At 36.6% G+C, this 11524-nt stretch overlaps 1 pseudogene; it reads right to left on the bottom strand.

Annotated features, from left to right (window-relative positions):
• Positions 1-367: 367 nt before the first annotated feature.
• On the bottom strand, positions 368-7540 carry LOC113113227 (kynurenine 3-monooxygenase-like; annotated as a pseudogene).
• Between the last annotated feature and the right edge of the window lie 3984 nt (positions 7541-11524).

Genomic DNA, 11524 nt, shown 5'->3' with positions numbered 1-11524 from the left:
AAACATATGGCACTAATTTGATTAATAAATAAGACAGAATGCATTTTATAAAAGGCATTAAAAGAGCGTATTTACGACTACTCACCCAAACTGTGGAACTGATAGCAAGTATCGCGATGTGTGCTGAATGAGACTTCTTGAACGTGATTTCATAGCGATAAACATCTCATGTCCTCGTGTCGAATTCTGACGCCAAAAGTTTCCCATTGAAAGCAATGAAGGTCGTAGTGCTTCGATATTCGACGCCGAGAGGCACTTTTGGCGTCATAAAAGTGACGCTAGGGGCACTTGACCATGCTTCGGTTTTTGACGCCTTTGGAGTGAGAATGGGTTGTATTTTTCTACCATCAGTTTGAAATGTGCTATTATAACCATAACGCTAATGAGTCTTTGAGTAAAATAATTTTGTTGACAGCTGTTTTTAAACACTTTGTTTATAGCCTCTCACGGTTCATGATTTTACACTGGCACAGGTCATTTGTCAGACAAACGTTGCTCTCAAGCACTTTCAAACACTAAATTTTTGTCTTCACATTATTTTGCAAATGCCATTGCTTCTCTGCTTCATGGCACTGTGTTCTGGTAAATGTGACCTAAGAGGCAAATAATCAGGCATTTGAATTAGTGAACTAACCAACAACAAAAATCAAGATAATAGAACACAAAAAGGCTCTTATCATAAAGCGGGATGATTGTTTTAGTTTTAGGCATGATGAAGTGAAGGATACTGTCCTGGTACTTTCTGAACAGGAAATATCTGGAACTGACCCGTGCTCTCATCTACATCACAGATCACATAAATTCAGCATTTAATGATCTCGCTCTTGGTCTATCCTAAACCTCTTGGAAACAAATGTGTGTGTCTGTATTTTTCACGCTGCTATCATTGATGAGGTTGATCATGTTATTTCCTATTATCATCAATCATCCATCTGAATACATATTTATCATTCATTATCATTCCCATTTGGCAAAAAAAAATAAAACTAAGGTGATGTGGGTGAGTCATGTGACTGCAGGATGTGACAGTTGCCAGTGTCCAGATACAGTATTGCAGACCTCATTGTGAAAACACAAGACACATAAACACACTCAGCCCGAGAGAATGCATGCAGGAGCCAATAACATACATGCCTATATATCACTGTCATGTCTGTCTGTGGCACAATGACTTCTGGGGCACAATCACTGCTTAATTATGTTAATTATGAGATTTAATATAAGACAATCTTCTCCAAAGCTTTCTGTTAATTCAAGTAAAAACTACATTTTGAGAATTACAACCTGTACAATTCATTAGAACAATTACTAGTTATTCAGCATATATTAATGCCTGAAACTGATTCTTTTATACAAGGGTCAGTGTTAAATTAAGATGGTAAAGGTTATTAAATGTCATCCTAATTGTTGCTTCAATCCCATTTGACTTTCTTTATTCTGTGGAACACAGAAAGAGAGTATTGGTCACCATTCACACTGGATGATATCTTATTTGGATACCATAAAGCAAATGTGACTGGGACCCTTATTATGTCTAATGTCTCCTTTTTGTTTCACAGAAGAAAGAAACACAAGAGCAATTATGGTGACAGAATTTTCATTTCTGGATGAAGTATACTTTGCTGATATGATTAATTCAATACATCTAGATCCAGAAAATGCAGCTTTGCATCACAGGAATGAATTACATTTGAAAATCTATTCGAATAGAAGGCAATTTTTACTGTGTTTTTGATCAAATAAAGGCAACCTTTGTGAGCACATGAGATTTCCTATCAAATTTAAACTTTTGCATGGTTGTATATTGCAAAATCACATATTTCTGTTGGTACTTTCAGTACTCATATATGTGTAATGTAGACCATTGAATAATTTTTACAACTAAATGTAAATCTTCAGTTGATTCTTGAATGCTGGAGTGCACATTGAGCTGTCTGAAACTTATTTACAGTTCTGTGAGGTTTGAAATCACCCCCTGTCTTCACCCCGTCATCTCAGTACTGTATCTCCTCATCACCTGCAGCATTCATATTAAGAAACCCTCCCACTGGGCTGCGTGTCTGTTAGACTGCAATTTCACACCTCACTAAGATGTACTTCAGACCTGAGAAAAGCATGAAGCAGAGCGAGTGATAAGAGACTGAAAGAGAGAGAGAACGAGCTGTACTCACACTCCTATTAGAGGTGCAGAGTCAGGAAAGTATTTCTGGAAGAAACAGATGACCTCGTCACCGGAGCGGATCTTCTCGAATTCTTCAAAGGGCATGAAGAGTGCATGTGAACATCCTGTCTTTAAAAAATGAAAATCAAAATGAATGTGATTTCCTGCAAAGAAACCACAACATAACCAAAGCAAAAGATTATAATGTACTTTAAAACACTTCTGGAGGCTGAGTTATTTGAATTACTCATAAACCACTGTCATCAAAATGTAATTCTAAAAACCCTGAATATATGACAAAAAAATGCAGAGAGTCTAGTAATATTTTCTCTGAAATATTAGGGAAGTACTAGTAAAGAGACACTGAGATGATTTGCATTTGTACGCCAAAGGTTGTATTTATGATGGAAAACCACATTAGAAATAATAATTATAATCATCATCACAAAAAAATAATGAATGGTCAATACAAAAACTTTAATAAATAAGAAAATAATAATAATGATCCAAAACTACAGTAATTAAAATATAATCACAAAAAATATAAATAAAATAGTATTTAATGTAATAATATTAATAATTAAAACAACTAATGACTGGTTCATCACATAATACTACTATGAATAATAATAATAATAATATAAGCAACAATAATAAAAATAATAATTATTATTATTAACTTTTAAATAAATAAATAATAACTTTTATTTTGGATGCGATTAATCACAATTAATCGATTGACATCCCTAAAAATATTCTTTATTATTATTTAATAATAATAATGCTAATGCTAATAATAATAATAATAATAATAATAATAATAATAATAATAATAATAATAATAATTAGATCATTAAAAATGTTTAAAATTATAAAATATTCTTTAATAATAAATCACAAAACAAATGTAAAAAACAATAATATTGTGAATAAAAAAATAAATATATGACAGAGTAAAAGAAAGAAAATTATGACATGACTTTACCAAGTTGAGCAGAGCAATCATCATGAAAGTGTTCCTGGGCCAAATGTGCAAGTAATTGGGCTCCACAGCAACCTTAGAGAGCACAGAGAGAAAGAGATGTGAGCTGACAAAAAGAGGGCAGATGGGTAAAGAAGACTGCCAGATAACATTGCAGTGACACTTACATATCCGTCTTTTGGAGGCACGGTGAGCTCCATTTACCCGTGGGGAATGTATGTCTGGCTGTAATTGAAACGACTTTGCCACAGGAAATGCTTCCTGACATCAGAGAAAGCTCCATCAGAGCCTACGATCAGATCAGCCTGCATCTCCGTCTTCTGGACATCAGGCCTGTTAAAAGACAAAATCTCGTTTACTTCTCTACTGAATTATAATCTAATTTACACTGCATATCCAAAGACTGAAGTGAATGTACAAACTATTGTGATCATGTGATGTGACCCTCTCGGGCAGCCAATATATTTCAAGATATATACTAAAACTAATACATAGAAATTAATAAAAACTCTCTATATATTATTTTTAGTTATTTAGTTTAGTACTTAATAATAACTCCAGTCAATAATGACAGAATCTTAGTTTTTTGGTGACTATTCCTTTGCCCCAAGGTATTTAAAAAAATATCATGGTATTATTTTTCTGAGACAGAAAGACAGAATGTGATTGCTGTTTACCCAGTGAAGGTCATTGTTCCTGTTTTTTGGACTCCAGTCCTGAAGTTTGTAATTAAAGTTCAGTGTAGAGTTTGGATATGCGTCCGCCGCTGCTCGAAATCATTTCTTTCAAATCTCAAATTTCAAATCTTCATGTTTATTCAGTAATAAAAGCAGTAAGATTCAAACAGGCTTAAATGTACAAAGACTTTGACCGCATCCCAATTCACATACTTAATGTGACACTTAAAAAGACCCTTTCACACTGCACGTCGGACTCGCAATATTTCCGGAACATTGCCGGGTCGCCTTCTGTGTGAAAGCAACCACGTCCCGGTATTGATTCCCGCATTAAACCCGGGTCGGGGACCTAGTAACATTGCGGGGGTTCGACCCGGGACGAGCGCTGTGTGAACAAAAGCCAGATCTAATTCCGTGTCGAAGTGATGCGCGACTCTTTTACCGGCTGTTTTGAAGGAAGATCAATGTTCGCGATGAAAACATATGTGCAAACTGTAATGAAGCAGAGAACAGTTAGTTCCTCACTTTCCGCGCTGACGCAGAGATCATTTGCTTGCTTCAATGAAAGTATAACGTGCCTTGCGTTTTCGACTCGTACATTACACGTCACGCGCTGATGTCACGTGTCGTAACGGGATCTTCAAGGGTTGTGTGTGAAAGCACGCACATATACCGGGTCATCACTGGCAGTGTGAAAGTGCAAAATCTAGCGACTCGGGAACAATTGCAGGAACACTTTACCTGTGTATTTGCCGGAATGGCAGTGTGAAAGGGGCTTATAGTAATATGTCATTGGAATGTTTTTCATGTTACTTAACACATTACTACTTCAATTTACTCAATTTAATTCATCATGATATGTCAATGCAACAATGGACACTGCCATTCAAAAGTGTGGGAGTTCATTTTTTCTTAACTTTTACATTTTTACCAAAAAAATGCATTTAAAATAAATGCTCTTTTGAACGTTCTATTCATTAAAGAATCCCAAAAAAATTTCACTGTTTCAAAATATATTCAAATAGAAAACATTTATTTTACATTGCAATAATATTTCACAATATTACAACTTTTCAACAGTAGTGTACATTTAAACTGAACATTCAAATAATAAATAAATAAATAACCGTCCAGGACTTGATTTTATTCATTAGTAATTGATCAGATCCCAAAAAGTGGCAGAATGAAGAGAGGACTTGAAAAGAAATATATTTGGGGCCGTTTGGGATTATATGCAAAAAGGGATTTAGGGTTTTATCTTCAAAAGAAGCCAATAAGTAATTTAAAAAGGTACATATGGTACCCTTAAGGTATAAAGTGGCACATTCAGGGTTTCAAATCACTTTTGAAACAAAGTTGGTTGAATGAACTGTTACCTGTTTGCAGCTCCTTGTTGAGGATGGCTCTCTCCACAGAGAGGATGTACAACAACAGAAAGAGCAGCTATGTTTAGGGACCATCCAGATCAGAGTCAGTCAGCCGGGGGAATGACAAGTTTAATCTCTATTATGCATGTTCTGGATTATCAGGGATATTTTAAACCTGAAATAATGGATTTATGACAGCCATGGAGTTCAGTTGCCTGAAAGGGACTATAATCTACAGCTTAGATAACTGTTTAAAAGCGCCTTGACAACCATTGTTTGCAGCAGTTGAGTGTATTCTGTGAGGGGATTACATAGAGTATTAATAAACTAATAGTTTAAAAGCCGTTCTGTTTCTGTCCATCTGCTGATTTCCAGTCAACATAATCTCCGCAAACCTCACGAGGGACTAAATGAACACACAAACTGGGCCAGAGAGACCTGAGCTTTCATTTCAGCTGATTCTGAAGCATATTTAAAGGCTTTTTGTAGGAAAGACAATATGAAACAGTGTTTCACAACCCTTGGCTGAGATGTATTTCTGAGTTAAACAGGATATTTAGTTGTGTCAGTGGTTCTTATCAGTTTTGCTTCAGGACCAAAATTTGGTTTTGGACATAAAAAAGGTTTTGTACAACAGTGTATAATATGATGAGCTATCCAGGTTCAAAAATGCAAATGTATTAAGGTGCAAAATTATTAAAATCATATACCTCTTATTTTCATTAGTTTTTTTGTTCATACATTTTTATGATATTATGATGATCTGCCCAAAATGAAAATGTATTAATATGCAAAATGATTCAAATTTGTACCACTTAAAAATAGTTTAAAGCGTTTTCCATTCACGTTATGGATTAAACAGGCATGCATTGGAACGCCTTTAGAGTCTATCTACAAGAAAAACACAGTTATGACTGGTAGGGGGAACAATAAACACATGCTATACAGCCCAAACTCTGGGGTCAGTAATGTCCAAGGCAGCATTTATTTGATCAAAACAGTAATATTGTTAAATATTACTGCAATTTAAAATATCTGAAATGTATATCAATGTATTTTAAAATGTCATTTATTCCTGTGATGCAACGCTGAATTTTCAGCATCATTACTCCAGTCTTCAGTGACACACGATCCTTCAGAAATCATTCTAATATGCTGATTTGCAGCTTTATTTATTTTTGCATATTTATTATCATTGTTGTTAACAACATATTGCCGCTTAATATTTTTGTGCAAACTATGATGCATTTTTTCAGGATTCTTTCAGGAGTAAAAAGTTCAAAAGAACCGTATTTATTTGCAATAGAAATGTTGTAAAAGTCTTTACTGTCACTTTTAATTAATTCAATACATCCTCGCTGAATTTTTTTAAAAATAGAATCATATTGATTACATACAATAGTATATATTATACAAGTCATTGAAGTACAATACTTGGAACTAAAGCCAGAAGGCAATGAAAAAAAAAATGATAAAAATGTGGTTGAAACCCCTTAACAAAATGGTAGACTTAGCCCTAAAATCTAATTTGGGATTGATCTGGGTTGATGGGACTGTTTCTGCAGGACCAACAAAGGATGTTGATCCAGGCAGATGTCCTACTTGGGTAAATCTCATTATGTATTTTAAATACAAGGGCTCCCAGCAGCTCCATCCATCCGCCTTATGCCTCTAAAGTTTCAGACTGACTGTCACACTCTATCAGATATAAAAAATCGTGTTTACTCAGGGTTGGGTTATATGGTATTCCTGATATTTGAAACACATCTGTACAAAAGTGAGACTGCGGTGGTCTATAATTATCTAAAATATTATAAGTGTGCTTAAAGATTTTGCAGTATGAGGTATGAATAATAAAGTGGAGATATAACTGAGATGCAGACTGACAGCCTTAAAGTAAAGTTTTGATTAAATGGGTCATATGATGCGATTTAAAGTGTTACAAGCTCTTGGTGCATAAAGAAGATCTGTAAAGTTGCAAAGACTGAAGTCTCAAATCCAAAGACATATTCTTTATAAAAGTTAAGACGTTAAGAGTTAATGTCCATGCCCCCTGAAATGGTGTAGTTTGCTAATCCACTTTCATACAGGCAGATCGCCGCTTATCAGACCTTTGGGAAGTCGTGGCCTAGTGGTTAGAGAGTTTGACTCCTAACCTTAGGGCAATAAGACGACTTAGGTGCCCCTGAGCAAGGCATCGAACCCCCAACTGCTCCCCGGGCACTGCAGCATAAATGGGTACCCACTGCTCCGGGTGTGTGTTCACAGTGTGTGTGTGTTCACTGCTGTGTGCACTTTGGATGGGTCATCATACGTGGCTGAATGTCACGTCATCCTTGTGGGGACTCCCCATATCCGTAATGGTTTTTATAGTGTAAAAACTGTATTTTCTATCACCCTATACCTACCCCTCACAGTAAATTTTGTGAATTCTTTCAATCTAAAAAAAAAAAATATATATATATATATTTTTTTTTTTTTTTTTTTTTTTTTATGACTTATAAGCTTCTGTACCCATGGGACCTTAATTTAGGTCCCCCCATAACACAAGTCTCCATGAGTAAACACACACGGTTTACATGAGATCAGTAGAGAGTGTATATGTGCATATATATGTATATGTATATAAGTATATGTAAATATGTATATGTATATATTTATATGTATGTATATGTATGTATATATATGTATGTATGTATGTATGTATATATATATATATAGGCTATGTATATATATCTATACGCAAACATGCTCGGAGGTCCCGATCTGAATCAACCGAGTCGCGAACAGGCTCCGAAGTGCCGATCTGAATCAACCGAGTCGCGAACAGACTCCGAAGTGCCGATCTGAATCAACAGATTCGCGAACAGGCTCCGAAGTGCCGATCTGAATCAACCGAGTCGCGAACAGACTCCGAAGTGCCGATCTGAATCAACCGAGTCGCGAACATGCTCCGAAGTGCCGATCTGAATCAACCGAGTCGCGAACATGCTCCGAAGTGCCGATCTGAATCAACCGAGTCGCGAACAGGCTCCGAAGTGCCGATCTGAATCAACCGAGTCGCGAACAGACTCCGAAGTGCCGAACTGAATCAACCGAGTCCCGAACAGGCTCCGAAGTGCCGATCTGAATCAACGGAGTCGCGAACAGGCTCCGAAGTCCCGATCTGAATCAACAGATTCGCGAACAGGCTCCGAAGTGCCGATCTGAATCAACCGAGTCGCGAACAGACTCCGAAGTGCCGAACTGAATCAACCGAGTCCCGAACAGGCTCCGAAGTGCCGATCTGAATCAACGGAGTCGCGAACAGGCTCCGAAGTGCCGATCTGAAAACTTCTACGAAAGAATGTAAAAAATAAATGCATTTTAAAATAGTAAAAATAATTAAGAATGGTCTTTCTCTATATTATATTAACAGCCTAACTTTTAACGAGCAATGCACCATCACATTTAAACTATAAAAAACACTATATTTCAGCCTATATTAATAAACTCTATGTAAGGAAACACTGAATACCGTACTTACCAAATTCATTAAACACGTTTTTAAATCATAAATCATTAGTTTTTAAACACTGACATGAACTTTCAGGTTACTGCGTTTATAAAACAACTCTATGAAAGACTCAGATCACGTATATAAGAAAATCGCTATAGTAAAAGAGAAATAATAAGAGGAGTGAAGTTTCATACCGTTCTGCTGTGTTCTGTCCTCATGCGCGTCTGACGCTCCGCGGCGCGTCTCCGCCCCTCACACGGGCGTTTACAGCGCTAAATTAATCATCTGTGCTAATTATTATACATTTACTTCATTGTCAGCTTCAGGTACTTCATTTATTATCAGTGGCGGTTCTACACGAAGGCCTAGGGAGGCCTCTGTTGACATGTCCCTGGCCACCCCCGTGCTGAAAAAAAAGTAATATGATTTTACACGCGAGCGCCAAAAGCGGAACTAATGTGACGCAACGTTCTACACGGGTAAATTAGTGCAGCGCACCCAAACACTTAGGAACATTAATCATATTCAGGGATGCAAACATCGCGCTTTTCGGCGCCTTTCGGCGTTTTTTTCACATCAGTGTGGGTGACTTGGTCATCTGAAGCAATTCCATAGCTTAATGTTAAGGACAGAAGACTATTTACATCATTAAATTAAAGTTTACGGAAACCTTGTTTTCTCTCCTCTGCGGCTGTCAATCATTCTCCATTCAGTATTCAAATAGCGCGCACCTCGTCCATTTACAGCAGGATGCATGGTAAAACTCTCTCCAATATTGCATACTCATATTATAATGCTTGATCTGTAGATAAAAAGGCTGTGGAAATAAAAATGAGCTTTATTTTGTGTATTTGTATTTATGTTTATTGCTGTTTTTAAAAGACTCGCTTGTGCCTGTTAGATCACACACGTTTTACATTTACATTTACATTTATTCATTTAGCAGACGCTTTTATCCAAAGCGACTTACAAATCACTTTGTGAGCTCAGTTTTGAAGCGTTTCATATTATCATGGTTTGCGCACTGAAAGATTATTAAAAGCTTTTTATATATTTAGCCTGCACAATATAATAAGCATAATTTAATTGTATATTATTTCTGTGTAGTGTAGGCTAGTATAAGCATTATAAATATATACACTTCTGAATTCTTGACATTCATATATAAATATTAAATTGTGAAATTTTGATTGCCTGATTTAATTTTATAAGAGTACTAATTGTAATTTGTTTTTATTAACATGTTTAGATTGTGTAAAATTACTTTTTTCAAGAATTAATTTTTGTATTTATTTGCATTACATTTAAATAAAATATTTTGCCATTTTTAATGTGCCCCTCTGGTTAAATAGTGGCCCCTCCTTGGCCCCCCTAGTAAAATTTGTCTAGAGCCGCCACTGTTTATTATTGTTCAATGATCTGTTTGAAACAAAAAAGGTTGTATTTCAGTGTCTCTGCAGGGGATTATAGATCAACAGCGCCACCTGCTGTCGACACGCGGCTATTGGTAGTGATGCTACAGTCAAAAATCAGTAATAATTCAAACTTATCAAAATAAAATAATGGTTTCTATTTTAATTTTCCTTTAAAATGTCATTTATTAATGTGGTAAAAAACAAAACAAGAAAAAAACATAATAAATCATTCTGATCTCAAACTCTGACCGGTGTGTGTGTGTGTGTGTGTGTGTGTGTGCGTGTACCACTTGCACACTAATGCCCCACAATAATAAACATGTTAAATACTCATCTGAGGAGGAATAATTATATAGGAGGATATAATTTTATATGCGATATTACCTTTTCTTTTCATCATCGTCTTTAAGAGTTCATGATCATTTCTGTTCAACTTTATTTCTCAGTTGATAAATCCATTCACAATTCATAAAACACAACACATGCAACTTCCTGTCATTGAAGTCATTTAAAAATCAAATCGACAGGTTAGGGAAAAAAAGGTCCAAATATTCAGTTATCACTAATGAACTGTTTGACAAACACTTCCTGCTTTGATGTCCAGATCTGAATTTAAAAAAATCACAAACAGTCTCCGGAGTTTCGATCTGGATCAACGGAGTCGCGAAAAGGCTCCGAAGTGCCGATCTGAATCAACCGAGTCGCGAACATGCTCCGAAGTGCCGATCTGAATCAACCGAGTCGCGAACATGCTCCGAAGTGCCGATCTGAATCAACCGAGTCGCGAACAGGCTCCGAAGTCCCGATCTGAATCAACCGAGTCGCGAACAGGCTCCGAAGTGCCGATCTGAATCAACCGAGTCGCGAACAGGCTCCGAAGTGCCGATCTGAATCAACGCAGTCGCGAACAGGCTCCGAAGTGCCGATCTGAATCAACCGAGTCGCGAACAGGCTCCGAAGTGCCGATCTGAATCAACGCAGACGCGAACAGGCTCCGAAGTGCCGATCTGAATCAACCGAGTCGCGAACAGGCTCCGAAGTGCCGATCTGAATCAACCGAGTCGCGAACAGGCTCCGAAGTGCCGATCTGAAAACTTCGACCTAAAAAGTAAATGCATTTTAATATAGTAAAAATGATTTAGAATGATCTTTCTCTATATTATATTAACAATCTAACTTTTAACGAGCAATGCACCATAAGATCACCTTTAAACTATTAAAAAACACTATATTTCAGCATATATTAATAACCTCTATGCAGGGGCGTAGATTACGCGGGGGACGTGTCCCCACACTTTTATCATCACGGAAATTCGTCCCCCGCACTTTTTCGGGCAACTGTGTTCCTATAGAGGTTTTCAAGAGCTGGTGTGAATAAATATAGATTTAAACTCAAAGAGACAGTCATAGTTTGCGAATGGCC

Source organism: Carassius auratus, chromosome 13, assembly GCF_003368295.1.
Source record: "Carassius auratus strain Wakin chromosome 13, ASM336829v1, whole genome shotgun sequence".
NCBI lineage: Eukaryota > Metazoa > Chordata > Actinopteri > Cypriniformes > Cyprinidae > Carassius > Carassius auratus.
The sequence above is the reverse complement of the archived record's forward strand: the minus strand, read 5'-3'. Positions and strand labels throughout refer to the sequence as shown.